Raw genomic sequence first — 23,833 nt, forward strand, 5'->3', positions numbered from 1 at the left:
CTGGGAGGTGTAGGAAGGCATCAGCACTCAAAGCCATGGATGGTAAAACCCTGTAAGGGATGGAGTCAGTATTCTACTTGCAGAGTTCCCTTTTCCTGCATTGTGGGAACTAGGTGTGGGTGGGTCTCTGGGAAGGTGAAAGGAACAAAATACAGACATGGGAGAGGTGGATTTGCTACACAGCTAAATGCCAGTGGCAGGGGACATTCCAGGGGTACTGTGTTTGTCTAGACACTCCGTGACACCGGAGAACTTGGACAGCTGGGTAGGTGCTTCCATTTTATCTAGTTATGTCATGGCTACCATCTTGGCGAGTGATAATATCATCACTGTCTTGGCTAGGCCACCATCGTCACCATTTTGTCTAGTCACATGCTTTTCTGCCTGTGGGAGGGCAGTTCCACAAAAACAGGTGTCCATCCACCATCAGAACCCATAGGATACATACAGCTCCCTGGCTCCCCTTTTTAAAGAGCAATAGAGTTAGGTTTGCATAAATGTAGCAGGAGGCATTACGTGCAGAGAAAGAAAAAGTGGCCTGAGGTGTATGGACCCCGAATAACAAAGCAAGGAAACAGAAGGAATTGCATGGTCTCAAGCCAAGAAAGGAGTCCATGTGCTCTACCAAGAACACTGAAAGATGTCGCTTGGATCTCATTTTGATTTCTCCTCTGCTCCCAGGCTTGTGGGGACAGGAACCCATAACAGGAATAAGAAAATGTACCCCATGTGCCCTTGGGTTGCAGCTTCCGGGAAACATGGAGAAACTGGGAGAGAGAACACCTTTTATGGCGTAGTCTTGCCTCTTGGCCCTTTGGGAAAGGCTGCAGTAGACCAGAGAGTCTGTTTCCCTTCCTATGTTGTCTCAACAGTCAGTCAAGTGCCTTAGAGATAAAATTTTGCTCAAAGAGCAGCCTGTGTGGCCCTGCTACCCAGTTAGAAAGGGATGGCCCAGGGACCATGTGCTCTGAGGCAGTGCCAGCATCCTCCATTTTGATTATGGGCCTGTGGGCCTACCCACACCAACCCATTCCGTCTGCTCTCCTTCTTCCTCCAAACCTGACCCACGGTCTCCTCAACTCGCAAAAACAGTCGTGTTGAAGAAAAGAAAAATCCCGAGGCCCAGGTAGAGAAGATAGGCAAACACGTATCTCCAGTCACACGGCCAGTGGTCACAGACATACAGAAAAACAATACCAGAAAGGCTTTACGTCTAGTAATGCATGATTCATGTCTAGGCCCCAAGAGAAAGAGCCTGGGTGAAGGAGAGTTTTGTCTTTCTCCTAGGAAGGTAGACACCAAAGCAAAAAGCCTGCTAGATCTGGAGCAGGAGAGGAAGACAGAAACTGGAGACGGAGTACCGCCAAAGGAGGGGTCTTAGCCCGAAGGTAGCTAAAGGAGGGAGGCCTGTGCTGTCAGCTTTCCTGATTCATAGAACATGGCCATCTTAGAGGAGCTTCATTAAGGTCCATTTGTGGTCACCACAGGTAACCAGGGAAATCGGTTCCTTCTCTTGGCCTCTTCCGTCCACCTATTTAGGGTATTTGTTTATCTTCTTACATGACAAGACACTTAAAGTTACTTCTTAAACTTCAAAAGAAAAAATATAATTCTGTCAGCAGTGGCAGCTTTCAAGGTACAGACACTAGGAGCGACTGTGAACTGGCACCCAGGCTTGAGTGCTGGGTAGTATCGCATGGACGGGGGCTTCACAGACAAAGGGGAGGCTTGAGGGACGAAGCACCAACACCATCAATCAACAAACAGAATCACATGACCAGGGCAGTGTGGGTGGAGAACTGCCTTGATTCAAAGCATGGAGAGTCTAGGACCAAGAGGGTGGGGCTTTGACTTATGTGAGCAGAGGTCTAGAGAGTAGGATGCTCCTAGACTCACACTGGTCCTCATGCCGGCCCTTTCCCCATGGATAATCTCAGTGTTGGGAGTATTAGAAGAGAGTCTAGGCTGGAGAACTAAATTCTTGGACAGTATCAGCACACAGAAACACATGGTGCCTGGCCACATTAGGAAGGACAGTAGTGTCCCTCTGGCCCCACCCATAAGCAGCTCAGACAGATGATGGCTAGGGGGTACAAGCTTTCCCATCATGGTCCACACAGACCTCATGCAGGCTAGGTCCCTCATGTGATGGTGGCCCAGGTGCCCAGAAGAAGGTTCCAAGAATGTGTGTACAGTACTTGGCAGCCTGGAGATCCTAGCTAAACCTGGGAACCGGACACTCCATTTCTTTTTGAAGGATGGTTGCAACTTAGAGTGGGGTCCTGGCTGAGGTGAGAACTACAGCAGGGGAAGACAGACTGATGGACAGAGGACAGGAAGAGCCATGTGGATAGGGTACATTCAGTGAATACTTTCGTGGGTGTTTGTTTTATAGAACAGGCCAGCATTGGAGAGAGAAGCCAGTGGATGGGGGGGAGTGCCTGCCCAACCCAGGCTTGGGAACCCCAATACAGAGACTGTCTCTCTCCCAGGGGGTGTAAAGACTGAGTTTGGGGAACTAGCTTGAGAAATGTACAGATTTCCAAATTTTCTACAAAAATAAGGTCTTGAGCCCAATTGCTATCCTTTTAAGACAAAATGGGGGCCTGTATGTGTACTACCCAGAGGGGCCCTGGGCTGTCTCTCTGCTTTCTTGCTTAATGGGGAGAACTGGGGAGAGACCTTACCTCCTCAGGCTTGGAATAGCCATCTTGACCTGGCCCCAGCCAATGGGCTGAGGAGGGGCAGTAGTGGGCTCAAGATTGGGCATCTTTCAACAGCCTCAGCATGGACTTGGTGCAACCCCAGGCGCTAGGCCACCTGCAATGCCCAAAAGCAGGATGGTGACTACCCCATGACAGTAGAGACACCTTTCAGGAAGGCCGAGGAGCCCACGTGCTGCCAGATCTTCCTGGCCACTGGAGGAAAGTCTTCACCGTATCCCAGAGGCGAGCAGCCATGGCAGCTGTGCAGCCAGCCGTGCAGCCAGTGAGGAAGGACACACAGAAATTCGACTCCTCCCCGGGAGCCAGGAGCTGCTGCAGGCTGACCAAGAGGGGGAAGTAGATGAAGGGAAGGGGACAATGTACTTGAACGGCACATCTCCCAGAGCGTGTAAAGGACAGTGATGGCATGACTTCATAGTAGGTCAAGGGTCAGCTGGCTAGCTGTAGGCAAAGGAAGAGCCAGAGCTTCCACTGAGCGCTAGGCAGCCACCTTGGTCGAGAGCTTGGCCTAGGCAGTCAGAATCATCCTCTAGGGAGCGCTGCAGCCTGCGTCTTATAGCTGAGCTTCAGCACCATCAAGGGGGTGGTCACATGGTCACAGTCACCTGACAGGTGACAGCCCTAAAGCCATCAACATCTCCTTAGGCAAGGCCAGCTTCTGCCCAAGCACAGTTAGCTAATTGACTGTCAGCTGGATGGCCTTCTTGGGGGCGGGGTGACCAGGGTCAGGTTCATATTTCTTGGGTCAGACAGTCTTCATAAGCCATTCTTATCAAGAATAGTTTTGTGACCATCTTTTAGCCAGCTTGGTGGGGAACAAGTAGGTGACCCTGATTAGCCCAATGAGGAGCTCAGGCCACAGGCTGATCTGCTTTATCTGCCATTTAACTGGGAACCCAACAAGCAGAGCAGGAGGCTGACCTGGTCCAGGCTGATGAGGAGGGTGGCTGGTGAAGGTAGCTGATCACTGGGGCAGAGGATAGCTTCACTTTCATACTGTCAAGGCTCTTGACACTGTGCTTTGCTTCCATATTGCCTGTCTCCCCAGTGCAGTGCCCTCCACTGGATTCTTAGCCTTGTTAATAAAAGAGTTCATAAGTGGACTGGGATAAAACCTCAATGACAATTGTTATTAGAGTTTGAGAGGAGGATAATGGAGAAGGCAAGCTCCTCAGGAGAAGAAGAAGAAGAAGAAGAAGAAGAAGAAGAAGAAGAAGAAGAAGAAGAAGAAGAAGAAGAAGAAAAGGAGGAAGAGGAAGTGGAAGGAAGAGGGGGAGGAGGAGAGGAAGCTATGCCTTTTACAATGAAAGTTGGCAAACAAGGTATACTGGAAGGTGGGGAAATGGAATTTCAGAGAATGACCAGGACTCCCCAGTGTATCAGGGAAAGCATGTTTAGGCTTTGGTTAATATTAGAAAGAAAAAAAATAGAAAGAAGGAAGATTAAAAGTTATGTTTTTCAGAATTAGGACTCAGAAATACAAACTTTGCCTGATAGAAGCATTATAAGCAACTGCACCAAAGGAGGGGTTTCTGGGAAGGATAGGCATATTATCTCTTTACGGGGTAATCAGTCCTCCCCCCCCAGCATGTCTTCAGGTGAACCAGCTCTCCTGCAGGGGTAGACTCTCGGCTAGATGAATGGCAGGTGTATGTGGATTAATTCTTCAAAAGAGGAGACAGCAGTGTATGCGACGGTTAGCTTTCATTATCGACACCATTAGAATCACGTGGGGTGGGAGGCGACTCTAAAGGAGGGGATGTCTAGATTAGGTTGGCCTGTGGGTAGGTCTGTGAAGGATTGCCTTGAGGAAACCCAGCTGAAAAGTAGGTGGTACCGTTCCTTAGACAGGGCATCCTGAGCCGTATAAACGTGGAGAAGCGAGGGGAGCGCCGGAGAGCACGGATTCATTTCTCTCTGCTCTCGACTGCGAGTGGGATGGGACTAGCTGCTTCAAGTTCCTGCTGCCTTGACTTCACAAGAATGGACTGTGGCAACACCACCCACAAAGTGATCTCTCGGCCCAGTGCCTACCTTCCTGGGTGCCTACCCTCCCAGCATGCCTCTGGCGCTGTCAGCCCAGCCAGAGAGAGGTTGTTATTGATTCATTGATTCCCTGCCCAGGGTTTCCAGCTCCCTCGATTTGGCATCATTCCGTTTCCATCCTCTAATTATGTCCTATGACCCTGTCGTAGCAGGGAGGGCATGTGATACCCAGTGGGGGAAGGGGAGACAGTGAGTTCCGGAGCAGGTGTGACTGACCTCCTACCTAAGGCTAGAAACACCTTCCCTAACGTCACAGCTCTTAAACCGCGAGCGGCAGATGATTGTGTAAGTGAACGTGCTTTGAAAACCTTGACAACAGTAAGAAGGTTTCCGACCACAGTGACCACAAGCTAACCCTAAATGGAAAATGTAACGAAGCATAGGTGTTTCCTACAGCTCTCACCAAGGTTGAGCCACACAGCTCCACTGCAGCCTGAACCACACACGCACCTTGAACTGTCCACGTCACTGGACCATGAACACTCCCTGGAAACCCTCAGCAAAACTTTGAGACTATCACATAAGAGTGGACATACGAAGTTTCTGTTCTCATAGAACCATCATGGCTTTATTGTAGAAAACAAAGACAATTATTTTCCTATTGTCATTCTTCAGCATCAAGGCATCGAGTTAGTTAGTTAGTGTATCTTTGCAATGTATTGTGTTGTGTTGTTTCTCTTTGAAATTTGATGGTAGAGGCACTGAGGAGATTGTCATTAAAAAAAAAAGCGCCACAAGGTTTGGTGTGGGATCAGAACAGAATTTCCAATAGTTTCTGAAGTGGCCCCACCTGTACTTTTGTAGTGTATATTTCTGTGAAGCAGCATTCTCAGTAGTGACAGTTATAAAAAAAAATAAAATAAAAACTAAAAACACACCAAACATGCTCCAAGTGCTGCAGTAGTAAATATTCAGCCGATTTAATTCTTTGGGTGAAAACAACTGCATATATCTCATTAATATGCAGATTCATTTTTGTTGTTAATAGATGTGAAAATTATATGTATATCAAGCGATTGTTTTTGAATAATTGGGGGGGGTGCTGGAGAGATGGCTCAGTGACTAAGAATAAATACTGCTCTGGCAGAGGATCTGGGCTCCCAGCATCCACATATGGCATCTTACAACTGCCTGTGACTCTAGGCCCAGGAAATCATTTGCCTTCTGGGCTCATGCACATTCAAGGCACACATAAACAGGGGATTTTTTTTTTAATAAAAAAAAATTTTTTTTTGAGACAGGATTTCTCTTATAGCCTTGGCTGTCCTGGAGTAGCTTTGTAAACCAGGCTGGCCTCGAACTCACAGATCTGCCTGCCTCTGCCTCCCTGAGTGCTGGAATTATAGGCACTCACCACTGCACCCCGATTCAAAAAATTCTTTAAGATTTATTATCATTAATTGTTTGATTTGATGCACCTATATTGCATACTTGTTTACCTGGGATCTTGTAAAATTTTCTCAAACAAAACAAAAAGTTATGCAGGGCAGTGGTGGAGCACGCCTTTAATGCCAGCACTCAGGAGGCAGAGGCAGGTGGATCTCTGTGAGTTCAAGGCCAGCCTGGTCTACAGAACAAATTCCAGGACAGCCAAGGCTACACGGAGAAACCCTCTCTTGAAAAAACAAAACCAAAACTCCAAAAGGTTGCAGGTGGAGAAGTTAGGAGGCCTAGCCCTAGAGAACCTTCTCAACGCGCCAAAGGAGCTCAGAAGACAGTCCTGGGCTGGTTGTAGCTTTATTGAATTGTGACAACTACCCGGGTGACATGCAGCTTGAAAAGAGAAACCTTCCCACCTTCTAGGGCCAGTTGAGGAAGAACTAATGAAGCACATTTTATCACTATTGTTTTTGACTCCATGGTCATTTTAAAGGCTGTTCTGTGTGGCCCCAAACTAAGGAAAACTGTTTGAGATAAGCACTGGCTAATGCATTTATAACCTCAGTTTACACTGCATCTCTGGGGCAGACAAGAGCTCCCCTGCTTGAGCCTCAGGGTCCACAGGCCACAGCAGCTTTTCTGCTTCACATTTGCAGCTTGTAGGTCACCATCGGAAGGGCTGGAGCTTGGAAGTTCTGAGCTGCCTTTTTAAGTGTCTGTCCTCTCGTGCTATACCTGATTGCTCTACCCATACCAGCACCGTTTGAAAATCCCAGTCTGACCATTTTGGCATGCTACCTGATCTGACTGTGGTTCTCATGTATTCTCTATCTATTATGATTTGTTTCTTTAAGTATCTGTACACACACAGCCCGCCTTGATAACCAGATTTGATAGGCTAGGTAAAAGGAAATGGTTCAAACATTCCTTTAGCGTGTGTAAGGCAGGCACTGGGAAGGGATGTTCTGTAGGCCTGCTTAGCCTAAGATTCAAACTGTGAAGCCACATTTCCCTAGTCCTCCTCCTTACGTAGGACACAGATCTGGATGGAGAGATACTTGAGTGTGTCCGATCCCCGCTGTCATTAGATTCTGATAAATCTCCCGAGGTTTAGGTTCTGGGTAAGTGTTTTCTCCTGTGGGTGACTTTATTAGAAAGAATGCATTTCTACGGCACGGTTTCAGCGTCCTGCCGGAAGCATGCAGTGTGGGGAGGTTTCTCCAACAGTCACTGTCAGACCTGCTGGAGTAAGTGGAATAAGTGCAGAACCTCTCCAGGACTCATTTCCCTCGGGGTACCCACTCAGACCCATTCACAGGTTCATGAGAACTGGCTCCGGAAGTTTCGTATCTCAGCTAGACTTTCCGATCCAGACCTGTGGTTCTGTGGGCTTTTCAGACCCTCTGGGTTCACCCCTCTGTCCCTGCCTGCTAATGTCTCCATGTCTGCCTCGTGCCATCACATCTCTCCCTGGTTACGAAGAGTGTTGGCTTTTGCATTTCCCTTGCATTGCCCCTGTTCCCTTTTCCTTGTTCAAGCTTCTTTTATGTTGGACCCCAAACTGCCATATTCTTTTCCTTTTACTGAGATGGGGTCTCATGTGTAGTCCTTACTGGCCTGGAACTCACTCTATAACCCAGGATAGCCTTGATTTCAGGGATGATTCCTGACACCCCAGTGCTGAGGATGCAGGTTATTGTGTTAACCCGTTAGGCGTTGCCTGGAGTGTCCTCCTTTAGGGAGCTTTCTCTGGTTTTCCAGTGTGTTGCCCTACTGTGTACTCACACTTTTGATTCCCGGAGCTTTTCTTTTTATCATGATTGTGAATTCATTTGCTAGATTCTGGAGCTTTTCTTTTTATTATGGTTGTGAATTCATTTGCTAGATTCCCCCTTTGATGGCAGGATCCTGTGAGGGAACAACTATGTGATCTCATTTATGCTGTTTTCCCAGCATTTTATCCATCCATCCATTCATCCATTCGCTTATTCATTCACTCACCTCCCAGTATTGGGTATGCAGTCCTGTTCAAAAATGTGTCCTGGGAGGTGACTGAGCGACTGAGTGAATGAGAGAAATAGGTTATCTATCCATTTAATCTACAGTTATAAAGAAATTTAAAATGATTGTTATATAATTAATTAACTCCGTGATTATTTACTAAAGGTTTACCAGTGTCATTATCAGTCAATGGATTATAAAATTTATTATGAAAAAAATACAGAAATAAGGAAAGATTTATAACGAAATCTGTAGAGGAATTTTTATCCAGCAACATGGCTGCTCTGGCAAGGGACCACATCTAAAGACCTTCTAGGTCTATGTGATCCAGCTGGAATGCAGACACACTCTGGATTACATATGATCTGGCTGGAACGCAGGTACGCCTTTAGTATACACCTTTAATCCCAAACAATTAAGGTAAGGTTAGTTTATAGAAGGAAGCAGCCATGTTTGCAACTGATGTCTAATGGAGGGGCAGACAAAGTGATGAATCGGAGAAAGACATGACAGAATGAGTAAGAGACACGCTCAGCTCTCACAAGAACAGCACAGGAAAGAGAGGCTACTTAAGAGCAATGCTGTGGAAAAAAAAAAAGAATAGTTGTGGTGGGCGTGGTGTGTGTGGCAGTCTCACAGAGACAGGTTACAGAGAGAATTGAACCAGAGAATGACAAGGAGCCAGAAGATTAGAACATATTGCCAGAGTTACTTTGAGGACAGGCAGAGCTATTCAGTCAGAAGCGGAGAGAGAAGCCATATTGAATCACTCAGCTTGGAGAGGAGTTGGGGCTAGAACAGCCAGCCAGAGTTCAGAAAGAACTAGAAAGGTGAGCTTAAACAGCAGTACTTCTTGGAGGCAGAAAACATTCTAGACCTAGTCAGCAGACGGAGGCTGGAAGTTGAAGCCTTCAAGGTTTGAGTTTGCAGAAGATTGGATTGTATATGAAGGTTAGAAGCTTCCAGGCCTAGGACTAGTTAGAACAGGGAAAGAAATGCCCTGGGCTCTTCCTAAACGATGTATTTGTTTGCCTTGGGTACAGCTATCATCTCATCCCGTCTTCTGAGGAAGTAAAAACAACATTTACAGTAATCTAATGAGGGAGGAGGAGGAGAAGACCTTAACAACCCAGAATCCAGAGTCTGCAGCATGATTATAACCCTAAGTACTCGTAGGAGGCACCCTGGTCGTGTGCAGTGGTTTTAAGGCTATTTTTAGTCAGAGGCTCTTTGAAAATGAGCCTCAGATGAAACCTTAGAAGCCTAAAATATAAAACATGAAAAGCAAAGGCTTTTTTTTTTTTTTTTTTTGCTTAGCACTGGGACGAGGACCAGAGCCTGCCCACCCTCTTTTCCTCTTCTGTTTCCCACATTAGCATCTTCCACTGTAGCATCTTCATAGAACATTATTGGGAAGTCCCCCAAGTAGACTTCTGCTTAGACATAGCAGCTTATAATAATTTTTCTTTGATTTCTCAGAATGCCACTACAATAACAGTAACGAATCCCAAAGGCCTGAATTCACGGGATAATGGGAATGGGCCAGGATCTCGTCAGCTCATTTTCGGAACACGGGTGGGGACTAGCTGAGAAGGGTTTGACCCAGCGAAGCTGATAAGATGAAAACTCATTTTCTGCAGATGTCGGGGGAAGAGAAGGGACCCTGTTACATAACAGATTCAGAGATAACAAATTCTTCAGAAAAGAATGAGATGTAGAGTTGGAAACAGTGGGGGTGCGGAGGGCAAGTCTTCTGAAGACGTCAGATGTCTGCATTTCTTAGGAGCCAGTTTCTAGGGAAACTGAACAAGAAGCTCCAGACGGGAGGAGGCCGGAAACAGCTCACTGAAGCGATAGAGCTAACTGATTGGTCTACAGTGAAACACATGACTCGGATAGGGTCCATTGAGTAGACTCTTGGCACCTTTATTTGCTGAAGTTGGTAGGCAAAACAAACAAACAAACAAACAAACACAGAATTGGAAATACTAAAAGGACAGAATGGGCTTCGGTGGCAGTGTCAAGCTGGATGGTTGATGTTGATTGTAGACTTGAAAGCATCTGGAATTAAGAAGCGAAAAGCTCCTAAGCATGCCTGTGAGGGATTTCCAGATTAGATTAGTTGAAGTGGAATTACCTTCCTAAAATCGGGCAGTAGCGTTCCACGGGCTGGGGTCCAGGACTGCATAAAAAACAAGAAGGCGAGCTGAGCGCCCACAGTCATCCCTCTCTGCTTCCTGGCTGTGAGGGGCATCTGCTTGGTGCCCCTGCCCCTGTGCCTCCTGCGCTGTGATAAACTGTAACCTCCAACTGTGATACAGACGGGCACCTCACTAAAGCTTAAACAGGAGGGCGAGTTCAAGGCTAGCCTGAACTACTCCTTGCCCAAGTTCAATGGCATATGCCTGTAATCTCAATATTGGAATGTGGTGGCAGGGGGACCTGGGTTCAAGGTCAGCCTGGGAAAAAGCCAAAAACCAAAACAAGAGGCCACTGCTTTGGTCTATGCTCGGCCCCAACAAACCTGGCTAACCCTCAAACAGAATCACTCATGTTTCAAACTGCCTGTCAGGGAGTTCAGGTCACCTCAAGAGAAACCAGGATTAGAAAGATCACAGCCAAATTTACCGAAGAGGTCAGTTTCAGAACCCCTCTGTGCCTTAATCCTTACACAGAGGAGGAATCTGGGATAACCTGGCATTGACCAGTCAGCCTCTGGCTCCACCGTACAAGAGAAGGAACTTTGAAATGAATAATTTCATTTTGTTTTCTCAGTTCTGTTTTCTTCAGCCTTTCTCGGTGTATAGTACAGATTGTTGTTTAGGTCATTGGAACATTTATTAGATGAGTAAAGTGCTGCCTCATTTTAGAATTAAAAACAAAGCCAATTAAGATGGTGAACTTAAACTTTGTCCTTTGTCTGATCCTAGGCTTTCCCCTCCTAAGAGTGAAAGCCCATGTAAAGTAGACAAGCATGGGAAGAGAGAGGAGACACGTGTGTGTGTGTGTGTGTGTGTGTGTGTGTGCGTGTGTGTGTGTGTTGAGATGGGGAGAGAGAGGACACACCAATGTTTGTGTCCTGACTGTGTTGAGCCTCTTGTCCTCACCCTTGGCTCTGACATTTCCTGTAACCCTCCTTTAATTCTGTGACTTGCTCAATATATGTTGTCTTCTTCTATTCATGGGGCACTAAAGTATCACTGCCAACAAATTATTTCCTGCGATTTTGGAGGTTGAAGATCTGGGTGCTGGAGGTCTGGTGTCATTCTGAATGAGAGTATGCCCCATAGTCTCATGTGTTTGAACACTTTGACCCCAGTATGCTCTTTGGGGATGTTCAGGAGGTGTGGCCTTGCTGGAGGGAGTGTATCACTCGGGTCAGGCTTTGAGGTGTCAAAGTTTGGTACCATTCCCTCTTCTCTCTCTCTCTCTCTCTCTCTCTCTCTCTCTCTCTCTGATTTGTACTCATGGTTCAAGCCACAAGCTCTCAGATTCTGCTCTACTTGCCATGACAGACGCTTATCCCTCGGGAGCCACCAGCTCAAATAAACTCTTTCCTCTGTAAGTTGCCTAGGTCATAGCGTTTGATCACAGCAATGGAAAAGCAACTAACACAAGCCTGAACATACCTCGTGCCTTCATCTGGTCTTCCCTCCGACTGTGCATGTTCTCACCTCATCTTCCAGGAAAGGTGCCAGTCAGACTAGACCCCGAAAGACCTCATTGTATATGAGTCACTTCTTATGAGGTCCTGCCTCCAAATGCTGTTTCCTTCTGAGATGCTAAGGACGCCGCTCAATGCTGAACATCTGGTCGAGCTAACAAACGTCTTGAAAAGCAACTCCAGCTACTTCAAACAGTATCTGCCGCTTATGCCCAAAGAATAGGAACTCACCGTCCACTTGGGGCTGGGTACTGCCTGGTGGACATTCTAGTCTCTGGGAGCTATTCTGAAAATCTGCCATTTCCCCTTCCCTTTGTTGCTCTTTCTTAAGGTGAGAAGCAGATTGGAGCTTGTACATCCAGGGGACCACATGACCAGATCTGCTCGCTAGCTGCCAGATTGTGGTAAAGGACCTTAACTTCTTCACCTGTGAAATATGGGTCCTGATAGCAGTTGATGAGAGAGATTGAAATAGTAATTGCTCAGGTGCTGCCCCTGTTCTAGCATGACTTACTTCAGATCTAGTGTGTGGGTGTAGGAACAGGAAGTGCCAGCCACACAGACTGAGGATGGAGGTGACCCTGAGCCAAACTCAGCTCTCAAACAAGTTGGTCTCAAACAAGTTCATGTCAGGCCTTCTCTGAGCTGACTTGGCTGGAGGTACAGTGCTGACTGAAAGGCAGGCAGTGTCATATGCTAACTGTGTTTATTACAAAAGTCTGGCAAGTGAAGAAGTTGTTGAAAGGTTAAGTTGAGGAAGAATTGGGAGGGGAAGGGTGTTTGGCAGGATGCCAGTGTGTAATCATATTAGAATTAGACCAACTTTTAGTCTACTGCATTATTGTTTTTAGACTGTCTGCATTCAACATGCTTTCTTTTCCCCTGGAACCATACCTATCACTGCTCTAAGAATACCATTGCCATAAGAGATGAGGAAATTATCTTGAGAGATAGCTCAGTGTTTAAGAGCTCTTGCAGAAGACCTGTGTTCAATTTCCAGCACCCCAAGGTGGCTCACAAGCCTATTTATTTCAAATTTCAGGGGATCTGATGCCCTCTTCTGGCCGATGCAGGCACTGCAAGCACATGATACGGTTTTATACATGAAGGCAAAACACATACACAAAAAAATAAGAACTTCACAAATCTTTTGAAAAATAATAAAAATAGTATTGGAACTATAAGTTGAAGCCGTGTGAATGTAGGCTAGGGAGTCATAAGCTTCCATAGGTGCCGTTCAGGCTCTGTTTCCCAGCCTGTCAAGGGCTATTGGCCAACGATCGCTACTGTTAATCCTGAGAGGGAAAGTAGGTGGAAACCAGGCTGGGAGCAGAATCGATCTCCTGGCAGCTGTGAGCACAAGGAGAATAGAGTCTTGGGAGACAGCTTCAGTGAGACAGCTTGTTTAATGATGGGGGCGCAGGGAGGCTACTTAAACCTTTGGGAGGTGGATAGGGACTTTAAAGGGTGAGTGTACACCATTGGCCGAGCCTGGCTACTGGGCTGGCTCCTTTGTGTGTGTGTGTGTGTGTGTGTGTGCTGAGGGTGCAGGCTGTGTGTGCCCAGGCTAGTGCAGATCTCAGGACAAGGTTTCCCTGGTTTGGACACACCTTGCCTCCAGTCTTGCTCTAGCTGGCTTCCCTCAGTCTCCCAGCTCCAGCCCTGAACATGGGAACTTCACCAAGCCCCCCAGTGGGAACCCCAGATCTTGATGTGTGGTGAGGCGTTGCCCAGTGTTACTCTCCATAGGTCATGAAACGAAAGCACATGCTGTTTATGTGTTTGGGAAATGCAAAGTGGGTGTTGGGCTGTGTAAGCCTGTGTATGTGAGAAAGACTGTGTGCATGTAGGGTAAGGGGAGGAGAGGTGGCAAAGAGAATTAAACAGGGGCATCTAACCCAACCTGTGCTCGCTTTTGGGAACAATGGGAAAATCTGGGCTTAGAATGAATAAGATTTAAATATTCTTATTAAATATTCTCTTCAACTTCAAATGCCTCATAGCATTAAATTCTTAATTTGGGCTTTCCTGTGAATTTGGCAATGGACACTTATTTCCAGTTTTACAAGGAGGAACTTGTGAAAGGGTTAGACTAACTTTGTAACCTGTATGTCTTCTAAAGCCTATAGTTTTGAGTTTTAGGTTCAAGTTAAGCTAAAGCCTCTTAGTACCTTTCCAGAGAATGAAAAAATATGACCCTATCTATGAGGACAGATAGAAAAAAAGGCAAGCAAGCAATGACCTTCACTCAGCAAAAAGAAAAACTCCTGTCTTTGAGATAGCATTTCTTAGCAATGAGCCCAGACTTCTTCTGAGTAGCTTTTGACCTGCAGCCAAAAGTCCGCAGCCCCTAATCTTCAAGGATGAGCTAACCACCCCCACCTTAAATTGCAGCTGCATCCACACTTGGCAGGACTGGCCAAGCTTGAGCACCTAAGACTAACCAATTATCTTACTTTATAGCTTCCTCATCCAATCCTAAATTGCCAAAACTGCAACTTCAAATTTCCCGCAATTTTTCTTTTAAAAACCTAAAGGCCTTTGTCTCCCTGTGCCACTCTTTGCTGACCGGCAGGGGTGACCCCATTGTGCAATGGTTAATAAACCTCTTGCTTTTGCAACGAGTCTTGGTCTGGGGGAGTTTCTGGGAAGGGCGCGATCTTGAATTCCTGAGCTGTGAGACCCCAGGTCTTACACTTGTAATGGGATTATTTGGTTATTCTACCACCTTCAGGAGGAATTTATAGGCCAGCAGATGGGTTTCTGTTGTACTTTTAAAAAACACATCTATTTATTTATTTATTTACTTGTGTATATGAGGGCGTGTGCTTGCCACTGCATGTGTATATGTGGAGTCCTTCTATCACGTGCGTTCTGGGAATCAGACGCAATTTCTGTTCATCTGTAGGTGCCTTTGCCTGCCAAGCCATCTGGCTAGTCTTTGAATGTCCCTCTTGAGAAAGGACAGAAAATTAGACGGAATCAGTAAGCAGCAACTCTCTGACGCTGTTCTTTGAGACTGTAATCCGATACAGCCCGTGAAGCTGAAACGGGCGTCCCCAGTGAATGACCAGCCATCACACTTCTAAACATAAAGCCAAGAGAAATCTCCTGTGTGTGCGTTACATTCACGTGAGACTGCTCTGTCAGTCCGGGTTCAGCCATCCCACTCAGTGCTAAGTCGATCCTCAAGGAAGATCATCGTTCAGCCTTTGGCAGGATGTTTTCCTCTTTGCTACAGGAGTTCTCAGGCCTCTACAGCCAGCAGCCGCGGAAGTGTTCACCCAGCTCAGGCAGCCCGGCCCGTGCTAGCTGCTCCTGGTTACACTGCCTCAGGCCTCACGCTGCACGCCTTTCACCCTGAGCTTATCCTGTCCTAAGGTACAAGATGCTGTGGGGCCGCCCACGCCGGATGTGCCAAGGGCTTCATGAAGCTCAGGAGACTTCCGGATCCTTCTGCGCCTGCTCACTACTCGGTTTAGCACGCACCCTAGGCAAATAACACAGCTGCTTCTTGTATGCTGCTTCTTGTATACTGTATCACTTAGTGTCTATTAAGATGAACTTTATCCACGGTGAGGCAGAAGACGGGAGAGGGTCTAGTCGTCCTCTCCCCAAAACGGACTCTTGAGAAAAATGGTCCCACATAGTTTGTCTCAAAATTCCTACATGACCAAAGCAGCCTACCTCTCTCCACTGCTGGAGAGCTCAGCTCAGTGATAAACTATACTTTCCTCCCCTCCTTTCACCTCATTGCTTACCTTCCTTCCTCGCTGCCTAGAGTTCATGTTTGTCTAACAAACCCAGACCCAGAAGAAAAAAAAAAGTGTTTACTGCACCAAAATTGTCACAGTGCTCATTCTTACAGTTACAAAAAGAAATTAAGTCATTAGCACGGAGAACGAGGAAAAAGAATTATACTAGAAAGAAAACAAACACAGACTTGCACACAGGGTAGACCAACCCTAACATTTCTCTTCTATTCTTTCTCTGTTGCTCATTTGAAAGCAGTTATGTAAATATTATGCTTTAAATGATTACGACATTGTAAAAAGCTTTGAATGCCTTAGAAAAAAAACTGTTTTAAGTGTAGAATGTTTTTAGCCTCGGAGACTTACTGCTGAATAATCTCACTCTTTCTTAACTCTGGACTGGCTGATTCAACTCATCAATTCAAAAGTCCTCCCCCAAGCTGACTGATTCAAACTGGCTTCTCCCTGCTTCTCACTGACTTGCTATGCTTGGGAAACTGCAACTGAATTTCATGACCTGAACTGCCCAAACTGAACTGTACTATACTCCCAGACTCTACTGTACCGTCTCCTCAATGTCTTGTCTACTCGCTCTGCTCTCTTCTTGATGACCTCAAGTTGCTCCTCTTTCTTGTCTGTTCTCGAGAGAGTTGGGCATAGCCTATCTCTGCCATTCTGTCAAATCTTTCTCTGATTCACCACTTTATGTGTCCTCAATAAATGTCGTTGTTAGGATTAAAGGTATAAGGGCATGTCTGTATTCCAGCTGCATCACCTAAGTCTTTGGATGTGATCCTTTGCCAGGATAGCCATGTTTCTGGATTAAAATTTCCCTACAACACAGGGGTTTTGAGACAAGATATATGGAATCATCTTTCTGAAGAGTCCTCTTGGGGAGAGAACAAATTTATCCCTCCTACTCCATCATAATTCTACATGGCTGTCATGGTGCCCATGGTCCATTGTTGACCAAGCCATCACTACTGTTGCACTATAGCATACGGATGCCAACAAGATTGTGTCTCAGACTAAATAGTGTTTGGAAGAAAAGTCAGTAGTTCGGCGAGGGGGAGGGGGGGACTTGAACATGTTTTATTTTGTAAATCTGGTCAGAATTGCAGAAAAATTCATCCAAGAATTCGGGGGTCATGTGACCTAGGTTTGAAGACCTGGTTCTCCCTAACACAAGTTATTGCATCGTGGGCCCCAGGGTGGTTTGGCGGATACAGGTGCTTATCACAGAATCCTGGAACCCATGTAAAGGTGGAGGAGACCACTGATGCCACAAAGTTGCCCTCTAAATGTACCCATGCCACAGCACGCGTACCCATACTGTAAGCATCAAATTTGAAAAATCATTGGCTCTTCTGAAGTTCCAGCATCTCGTCTGTAGGTGAGAATGGGGTAGCAAAACCCTATATGGCTGTTGTAGACGTAAAACGGGAGAAATCAGCATCTCAAATATAACACTCAAGCAATAAGCCTGGGAGGTAGCTTCGTCAGTAAAGAGCTTAATGTGCAAGTGTGAGGACCGAGTTGGACCCCTAACACCCACGTGATGTGGGTGTGTGCATCATTCTACCACCAGGAGAGACAGAGGCAGGTGGCTCCCTGGATCTCACTGGCCGGCCAGCCTAGCCTAATTGGCAAGCTTTGGGTTCCGGTGGGAGATGCTAAAAAACCAAGGTGGATGAGCTCCTGCTGACACCTGAGGTTGTCCTCTGTCCTCCACAGGTGTTAGCACGTGTCAGCGTCTCTACTTCCGTACACCTGAGCAACGTCCGCCTCTCACACACACCAGTACATACTCGAAAGCGCTGTTACTATTATGACCCACAGTAGTCCTCGTGGAAAAAATATAATTACCTGTGAACACAACATGGTGCTAATTAAGGCTCTGCTTATGGTTATTTTGGTACAGATAAATTCTAGTTGAAAGTTTTACCGCAGAAAGCAGTGTTGTAGTAAGTAAAAATGAGTGTTGGACTATATGATGTTTAGGGCTAATAAGCCCTAAGATTATCACAGCATACTTTCTAAGCCGCTGTCACAAATAATAAGACACAGACACCGGCTGGATTTTATAATTGCCTTATTTACTTTGAGCCAGGCAGATATTTCACTTATGCTGTCTCAATCACCTCACCATCCACCTCCCAGCCCACATCTAATGCCATCCGCCTTAACCATCTTTATCTGGGTCCATCCATATCTTATAAATACTTGCTTGTATTCTTCATCTTCCATGCCATCCTCAGAGTCCTTCCTCCTCACCCACGTGGTTCCTCCTCCACCTAACCCATCATGGTGTCCTCCTTCCTCCTCTCCTCTTCTCATCCATTTCCCGTGATTCTCCTGTCCTCAAAGCTCAGGAACCTTAGCCATGCTTACCCCATTCTGCCCTGCCAGGGTATAGGCCTTTAATCAACCAATCAGGTAAAATGTTACAAAATAGGAATAAGTGTAACCCTATCTTGAGAGCCAGTAATTGGCATCAAAATAAAGCAGTAAAACAACCCCCAACAAAGCAGCTTACTTTTGTTGTTGTTGTTTTTCAAGACAGGGTTTCTCTGTGTAGTTTTAAACGCGCGCGCGCGTGTGTGTGTGTGTGTGTGTGTGTGCATCTGTGTATACTTGTATACATGCATGTATATGTAAACTAACTCACTCATTTTATGGGCACTGTAGGTTTGACCTTTTTCTAAGCGCAAGGAGAGATGGAAATCAAGATAAACCAGGATCCTTAAGCATCTCAAGGACTGGAAACAAGCTTGTCCTGCCCTTTGTTTCTGTTTCAGAAGGGGCAGGTCTACGCTTGGCAGCCACAGCAGGCTGACCCCTCAGGGTAGAATGAAGACTGGGGCTTTGTAACTTTGATCTGCCGTACGTGCTTTTGAAAACGATTGGCTGGTTTCTGGGAAAGCATACAGGAGCCCAGAGTCCAAAAGGCAGAGGCTCCGGTGGGAAAGGGGTCACGGTGAAGAGCCTAAGAAGGTGAAGCAGGGTGGTGTATCAGTTATTTTTCTATTTCTGTGATAATACACTGTGAGCAAGGCAGCCTGTAGAAGGAAGGGCTTGTTTTGGGCTTACATTTACAGAGGTAGGGATGAGAGTCCATAGGACAGGGCAGTGCGGCAGCAAGCAGCCGGCATGGCAGTGGAGCAGCAGCTGGGGGCTCACCTCTCAGACCCCGGGCGGGAAGCAGAGAGCACGCGTGAAATGGCAGGACTGTTTTGAAGACTCAAAGCTTGGCCCCCAGTAACACGCTTCCTTCAACAAGGCTACGCCTCCTAATGCTCTTCAGACACTTCCACCAACTGGGGCCCAAGCATGAGCGCCCGAGGGGACCATTCTCACTCAGACCGTCACAAGGAGCGAGCTGGAGCACAGTGGGGACAGTCGGTGCAGAAGCCTAGCACACAGAGCACTCTGCTGTCTAGCCTGCAGGGCCTGTCACAAACGTTTCTGCCTGGGGGAGGGGGCGTCGAGGTGGGGGGAGCCTGGAACCTCCATCATCAGGCTACCTGGAACTCATTCCCCATTTCAATATCACAAGGTAGCTCACCCTAAGCCCAGAGAGGGGCCTCCGTCCTGGGCGTTGCCAGTTCCCGGAAACCGGCTGTCCTACACCGCACAGGCAGACTTAACGCCCGAGTTTAGGGTTCTCTGGGTCATTGTTAGAATGAGAACTCGTTCACGGGGCTCTAACCACACGTATCTCTTCTCCACCTCACCCCATTTTTAAATATGCCGCGTTTCTGTTTGGGGGTCTCAGCACGCACCATTTCTTCTGCCTGGAAGGCATAACCCAGATTATCACTGAGTTATCAAGTGAAGGTCAGCCTGCATGTTATCACCTCTGAGAGGCTTGCCCTGACCTCCCTGGTTACTGGTCACCGCCCACCCGCAGCCCAGACACTATCTAAACAGTGACCCTACTCCTTCCTTCCCCGCATCACACGAAAGGTCAGCCACATACCTCAGTACACAGTACAGCCATTCCTTTTCTGTATTCATCCTTGGTCTCTGCCTTCATCCTCTGCCCTTCAACATATGCATTCACTGAATGTAGAAAGGAATGTCCTTGGATATTAGCAAATGAAAGGGTTTTTTTTTTGTTTGTTTGTTTTTTGTTTTTTTTTTTTTTGTTTTTTTGGCTTGTTGAATGTTTCAGAATGTTTTTCTAGGTGTACAGAGGGCCTCATTCTAGTGGCGATGGGCGTATTTCACTGTGGGTTTAAAGATCCGGGTACATTTGCCTCATTATTCATGTACACTTGTGGCTCCTAGTATTTTGTAGTGTGCTCTTCACTCATTCCCCCGAGATGCGTTCAGCTGCCTGATTTCATGTGAGGATACATGTTCTATCTTTTCAGAGACCTGTGTGAGAGTGGACTGGATGTCTATCCAGGACAGGAGTTCAAGCACACACATCTAACCACAGCACAGGTATTCATTCCCTGAGTCATGAGAACCCAGTGAGGAGGCATAGCCTCATTTCACAGATGAATAAATGGAAGCACGGGGTGCTTGCCCCACAGGGAGCCAATGCCACTGTTTTCTGCCCTTTAGCTACCATTTTGTCCCAGTCAGTCACCCCCTGGCTTTTAGGCTGTGGGAAGGCAGTAGGTAGAGCTGTTCAGACTCCAGATGCCCCCAGTTGATACCGGGCTAGTCCTGCCCCCATTTACCCTGCCGCTTCTGCCTAGCAGATGTTACCTCAAGGTGGTGCCAAGCAGTTATCTGCCAGAGGCAGTGGCCAGAAAAAGAAAACAGTTGCAATTCTTCCTCCTCTGCAACCAACAGTGGCTTCCTCCACTTTGCTACCTGCAGCCCGCCACTAGCCACAGCCACCCCTCCTCGGTGCCAAGGATTTCTGCAGCTTTTGTGGAGGTTTGCATAGATCTGCAGATCTACACATATCTTCTTTGTTTCTGGTGCGACATCAGGCTTGGATTTGGGGGCCAGGGGTTGTCCCTTACATTCTTCAGTTTTTACCACTCCTGGGGATTGTCATCTTGGTTTATTCATTTGTCTGTTCGTTCCCCCCTCTCCCCAGTAAGATGATAAATTTCCCACCAGCAAGGACCAGGTCTGTCTTACTCATGTCCCAATCGTCAGATCAATGGCAGCACATAGCAGTTAGAGGAACATACAGACTGGCCTCGTCTTCTACAGATACACAACTGAACACTCTCTCCTTTGTGGGCTCATCCCCAAGAAGAAGAAGATCTCTCACCTCAGAGTCTTCACAATCCCTTAGCAGCGCTGAGCTGAGGACTAAGCCTTTAACATATGGGCTTTGAAGGCCATTTTAAATTTGAATTACGGCCATTTTCCTAACAGTTCTGAGGAGCTCTATACCTCCCTTGTCCTTCAGTAGCTGCCAAAGTGATAACTGATGATTATTCTGAGGATAGAAAAAAAAAATATCATCAGGCTGATGTCCCAGCTTTGCCTTTTCTGTCCTTTCTTACTCCTTTCTGTACATTGGGCTACATCCCCAGTCTTCTTTCACTGAGTGCAAGGCTGACCTTGAATTCACACTGCAGCCTAGGCAAGCTTTGAACTTGTGATCTTTCTGCCACTGCTTCCCGAGCAGCTAGGATTACAAGCTCTCATTACCAGGCCCAGCCCAATTTTTATTACTTAACTGAAATTCACAGAGGAACTAATAGAAATATTTTCAAAAGACAAGAGAGCTGGCTCAGTGGGTAAGCACGCTCACTTTCCTAAGCATGAGAAATAAAGTTCAAATTTCAAGAAGCCACTTAAAAGCTTGGGAGGGATAGCACACACACCCGAAACCGCAGCACTGAGCTAGAATGGAGGGCAGGCAGCTGGATGGCCAGCCCCTCCAGCTCCCGATTCAGGAAGAGCCCGTTTCAAGGGAATGAGGCAGAGAGCCATTGAGCAGGACACCAGGCATTCTCCTCTGGCACCCATACCCACACAGGAGTGTTACATGCACACATGTGCTCACACAGTATAGTACGTTCTCGCACACATGATAAATATATGACAGTTTTGAGATAGGCTGAATATATATATATATATATATATATATATATATATATATATATTTTGTTTGAGACAGGGTCTCTCTATGTAACTTGCTATGTAACCCTGGCTGGCCTTGAACTCACAGAGAGCTGCCCTGCCTTAGCCTCCCAAGTGTTGAGATTAAAGGTGTGACTCGCCATGCCCAGCAAGATCAACTAAAAATTTCTGTGAACAAATACCCTTAAAATCTCTGAGGCACGGAGGGAGCAGCCTTACCAGCCCACAGAGGAAGACAATGCAGCCAGTCCTGATGAGACGTGATAGGCTAGGGTCAGATAGAAGGGGAGGAGGACCTCCCCTATCAGTGGACTAGGGGAGGAGGGATGAGATTGGGAGGGCATGAGGGAGGGAGTGGGCTACAGCTGGGATACAAAGTGAATAAACTGTAATTAATAAAATTAATAATTAATTAAAAATTAAAACTAAATCCAGTTCATTTAATCTAATAGAAAAAAGTCTCTGAGGCACATGATAATTATATACATATATATATATATATTTTTTTTCAAGGATTGAGAGATTAGTCCTCAGCGTTTCTCTGGCCTGGGTTTTGAACTAGTGAGTTATTTACTTCTGTCTCACACTGTTGGTGAAAGCAAAGTCACATGGCCGAACCCAGTCACAGGACCCACTGTGAGGGAGACAAAGTGCAAAGTGCCATTGCAGAAGGAATGGATACAAGGAGACATGCAGGACTGGGGCTGTCAGTCACCTCTGCCACATCAACAGAGCACGCAGGTCTACTTCCTAGTTACTGTGGCTTTCCATCAGAGGATCAGAACTTCCCTAAGTTAGAGCTCTGGACTAAAGCACAGGGAAATTTTCACTGTTCATTGAACTGACCCATAAGCAGCTTGTGAAAACTGTCACTCGATCCATAAAGTTCTGCTCCGGCAAAATTTCAAATTAACTGTTTAAACCAGTTACTATTTAACTCCCTCTGCACAGAGGCCTCTGAAAACAAGGTGTCTCCCAAAGGGTGTGGGAGTTAGTTACACAAGCTTGGTTTCTCGGCACCTTCCTTGCAGTTCAATTTACTGAATATTTAATAGTGTAAAAAAAATGGCAATTACAAAGAGGATCAGTTTACCCAGAGGGCACCAGTTTGGGTGCTAAACAGGGCCAGTCACACTTTTGAAGAACTGTGTCCTTTAAAAACAAAACAAAACAGCTATGTCAATCATACTGTAGATTGAAGCTAGGAAGAAAGAGGTAAAGAAATTAATTAAATCCATAAATCCAGAGGCGACACACACTACATCTTGTAAGACCCTTTGTGACAATCCTCAGGCTCCGAGTGACATAAAAACACTTTTATTTAGCTGACGCTCTTCATCCAAGTACTTCAAATGCCTTATGAGGAATCTCATATATTTGTTATGGAAATAGGCAACACATTCATTCTTACACTCTGTATATATTTAATGAGTCTCCCTAAAAAAAATGAAAATAACTGATTAAAAAACCTAGCCAATTAATTATTTGCCTCGGTTTTATTTTGCTTCAATGGTGGGGATTGACTACTGACAGCGAAAAAATGAAGAAGCAATCTTTGTTATTTATGGAATGCTTAAATTGTCTCAGCTAAAATCTTCTACACACAAGACTCCCTCAGAATCTCAGGGCACATGACAATAATATGTCTTGTTCAAAGATCTAGGAATGAACACCAGGGCTTCTAAGATCTAAGAAGTCTAAAGATAGGCTAATTCCCATGGAATACATATATACAGGTTAGGGAAGTAATAACTACAAATACATATATACTTTATGTATAGAACATGTTTTTATATTTATATTATATGCTTATATATATGTATAGAACAATGAGAAAAACAAGAGAAAAAAACTTAAAAAGTAAGCTCTGGAGTGCTAAAAATTGTAGTTGGAGGTCGATGATTTCTTTACAGCGGTCATTAGCTTCAACTAATTTGAAACAGTCCTCTTACTCATGTAGAATGACATAGCTTTTGCCCAAGCCCCAAGCTGATCACTAATTAGCCCAAATCAACCAGAGGCCTAAGGGATGGGTGCTGGTTAAGTCATGGAATTCCCATGGGGTAGGGACTGAATATGGGAACTCAGTCAGCTATTGCTCAGAGCAGAATGGGGCTTCTGGGACACAGAAACTCCGTGGGGTGGAGATGTGAGGCCTGGACCTGCTTCGGACACCTCCCTGGAGAAGCCAAGAAGTGGGGATT

At 46.2% G+C, this 23,833-nt stretch overlaps 1 protein-coding gene across 1 annotated transcript in view; it reads right to left on the reverse strand.

Annotated features, from left to right (window-relative positions):
* Positions 1-23,833, reverse strand: part of Pcolce2 (procollagen C-endopeptidase enhancer 2) — a 115,096-nt gene that overhangs the window by 64,138 nt on the left and 27,125 nt on the right. The window lies entirely within an intron of this gene.

The sequence above is a fragment of the Meriones unguiculatus genome, chromosome 6 (genome assembly GCF_030254825.1).
Source record: "Meriones unguiculatus strain TT.TT164.6M chromosome 6, Bangor_MerUng_6.1, whole genome shotgun sequence".
In the NCBI taxonomy this organism is placed as follows: domain Eukaryota; kingdom Metazoa; phylum Chordata; class Mammalia; order Rodentia; family Muridae; genus Meriones; species Meriones unguiculatus.